The sequence below is a fragment of the Limulus polyphemus genome, unplaced genomic scaffold (assembly GCF_000517525.1).
Source record: "Limulus polyphemus unplaced genomic scaffold, Limulus_polyphemus-2.1.2 Scaffold133, whole genome shotgun sequence".
NCBI classification, from domain to species: domain Eukaryota; kingdom Metazoa; phylum Arthropoda; class Merostomata; order Xiphosura; family Limulidae; genus Limulus; species Limulus polyphemus.
Window position 1 is genome coordinate 189,382 of NW_013665743.1, and position 3,780 is coordinate 193,161.

Genomic DNA, 3,780 nt, shown 5'->3' on the forward strand with positions numbered 1-3,780 from the left:
CAACGAATAGTGGGATTGACCGTCACATTATAACGCCCCCACGGCTGAAAGGGCGAGCATGTTTGGTGTGACGGGCCCTAACCATCTGGATATGCCGGGCCTAACTGTTGAACTAAAATGCTGAATTCCAGAAGTGTTAATTCCAGACTTTTGAAAAAGATTAAGATATTTTTTTGATATCCAAAGATTACAATTGCAACCATTTTTTAATTATGTTACCAATAAATAAAGAGTTAACAGTATGCAATCTTTCTACTGGTTAGATTCTGTTTTTATATGGTTTCCCGTGTATAAATATACACTAACTAACGTAGAATCAACCATATATATATATATACTCTTCCTTTATATTTCATCCGGTAAAGCAGTTAGGATAAAACGTATTAAAGTTTAAGCATAGTGATTCATACATTATAAGCACCTAACAAATGGTTCAGATAGTGAGTTACTCGTATTCTTTTTTTTTTTCCTGACTATCGCAGATCATTTTCACAATGCATTTGTCACTCACAATTTTTCTGGGCCACATTCTCCGACTTTCAAAATATTTTTGGGTCGTATGTAGCCCAGTCTCTGGTAGAGCCTGGTTTATTTGTTTGTTTTGAATTTTGCACAGAGCTACACGAGAGCTGTCTGCGCTAGCCGTCTCTAATTTAGAAGTGAAAGACTAGAGGGAAAGCAGCTAGTTATCAGCACCCACCGCCAACTCTTGGGCCACGGCTATTGAGCATTCCCTCTTGTTTCGAAATGAAGGATTATAAAGCTGAGTTTCCACCTAAAGACACAAAATTAGGTAATGGACTGAAATGTCTGTCTAAAAACCTGAACTCATGATTGTAATGTCTACCTATAAACATGAGCTAATGACTGAAACATCTGCCTACAAACCTGAAGTAACGATTGGAATGTTTGCCTCTAAACCTGAGCTATATTTAATGACAATAATCCACACGTATCTGTTTCAAATGTGTATTTTTTTCTCCATGAATATCATAATTTCTCGTAACTGCTTTGTATTAAAAAAATCATTGCCTGAAGTGGACCACTTTCAGGATTTATTGATGATTGAGCTATTATACATGATGCTGAACTCGTGAAATAATGATATCTTAAATCTAAATTTACAAAACGTGTATGGTTGTTAAGATCTATGAAAGTTATTACAATAGGGGAAGGCCTTTTGCTAGCTTATCATGACTAGGGATTTTTAAAATTAATAACGCACAAGAAAAGATACAAAATATACCCAAGTCACAACGTAATTAACCACGAATACGTAGTGAGTAAGTTAGATCAATGCTAGCATTAGTAGTTGCTGTAGGAAACACTGGAAGAGAAAATATCGACCCAATTTTCACAGGTTGAAAATCAGGATTTTACGTGGGTTTCATGTTTTCTTTACATTTACCAATTCCTATAAAGTATTCATCTAAATACTATGAAATATAATGCGTTGAAGTTACTGAATTCACGAAAACTGTCAGAAAGAGAATAAGCGGGAAAATGCATAATTACATAGTGCCTGCAGATTCTTCGTCATTGCCAGAATATATGTGCATTTCTATTAAATACAACTTATTTGCTAACACTGCTCTTGTTGAATCCAGGAAAAAGTTATGAATTTAAGATTGAATGAAATAAGTACATGTATATAATATACGAGTGCGAAGGAGATTTAATCATCTTAGCGGTTCAACGCCAGAAGCTAAGGTTTTCAAATACTGACTCTTTTTAATTCTCTTAGAAATAAGAACATAAATGAAAGTTCTAGTTAGAAAAAGCACAAATACATTTGGTATGTTTGAGAAAATTAGGTGATCTTATTATGTTATTACTTATTTCTAATGACATCAGAATCGAGAGAAAGTACGTTTAATATGCGTTTTTTTATCATTAATAATCGTAAAAAATGTTTTAATTTAGCAAAAAGTACTATTTGAAATGACAAAAGAAAAAGACCTATTGCGATTACAGTATTTTTAATCAATATAGGTTATGGATTATCTGATTTATTTAACACCCAGTTTTCGAGTCCATGAGACCAAATTCCAGGAGAAGATGGAGCCAAAAAGGGGTTTCAGGGATTTTGACATCATAGTTAGTGCCCAAAAACGTACTCCGATAAAGAGTTCAATCTATTAATCTAAAACAAATCGCACTTTACTGCTAAAAGAACTCATTTTTAATAGTGTTTGGCCATGAAAATGCGGAGTGTTTTCCTCTTTCATGAAATAGTAGAAATGTTCCTGTTCAGGCACGTACCGCACTTAGCCACCTCAAAGTAGTACGTAAGCTTCATTGAATCTTGATTGACCATCTCTATCGGCAGAACTCGTGAAAACTGCGGCTTTATATAACTGAGGAAACATATCTTGTATTACTCAACATTTACAGCCACTACCGTGTGTCTTGTGTAATTATGGATGAGAGCATGAGATTTATTTCCTTATAGCCTGGAAACTAGTGTGAATTCGTCCATGCTTAAAGGTAATTCAGATTACAGAAATTATAAGGAGTTCAAATCTCTATTCGTAATTAAATAAGAGACTACCCAAAAGCTTTGTTTGGGAATCAACATAACAAACATGGCTCGCAGATTAGATGTTAATAGATGCGATAATATTTAACTGTTTACCTACTCTGAATATATATTTACAATAAACATATTTGATTTCTCACCTACTTTGTAGCCCTCTGGTGGCTGAATAGTAAGCTTGACAGCTTATAATGTTAAAATTTGGAGTTCTGTCAATGAGTGCGCACACTTCAAATGCCTATTGTGTAGCTTTGAATTTGAAAACAAGCATCTACTTTGCAAAAAAAAAATATTAGTTCTCTCAGTCCCTTTCTTAAACTATCGTTGTTGACACTGCAGTTTTAGCCGTGGCATAGCGGCTCTTAGAATGGCTTTGACTTTTTCAAGTACAAACTATTAGCCCATAACTCCTCATCTCTTGACAGATTTGAGATCTAATTACAGTTTTGGACCCAGGAGGTCAAACCCTTTCGATTTATGTATTTGACCGCGCCCAATGTTTCATAGATTAATTTACTCTAATCCTGCCTAAAAGAATTTCAAGTGCCACGGTTTTTAAGGACTCCCTGTTGGTTTCAGTAAAAATATGTTTTCAGGACTCTTAATTGACATCATTTAGCTCATTCTTTATAATGTTCAGCCTATAGATTATGAATAATAGTCAAATTATAAAATTAGTTTGGAATCTAGAACATATTATCTCTCATATAATTTGTCTACGATCAGACTAGAAGCCTAACGAAATTTACTTTAGAAATAACGATAAAGTAGCATAATGCGTAAATAAAAATTTAAACTCCGTATTCCAGGAAGAAATTAGAAGGGATTGCGTTTTGAAATTATGAGCTAAATTCACTACAACATAGTATATCTTTTCTTTCCTACAATTTAAACCAACAGTTTTATTTGTTTGTACTTAAGCACAAAGCTGCACAATGGGCTATCTGTGCTCTGCCCATCACGGGTATCGAAACCCGGCAAACCAATAGTAAAGTAACAAAACTCTAATGTAATGATATCTATTTCTGAACAGGAATTAATCGGTGTGGGATTAGAAAGCTTCAAAAACTTTAGACGAAGTTGTATATATTATTATTGTTCTTAATGGCTGGAGACGGCTTGAGTGGGTAATGAAGAAAAACTTTAATATAAGTTTAATATAACAGTAAATGTACAACGTTTTGACATGGTTTTGTCATCATCAGGTACAAGTAATTTACACTGACACGGATATATATACACAG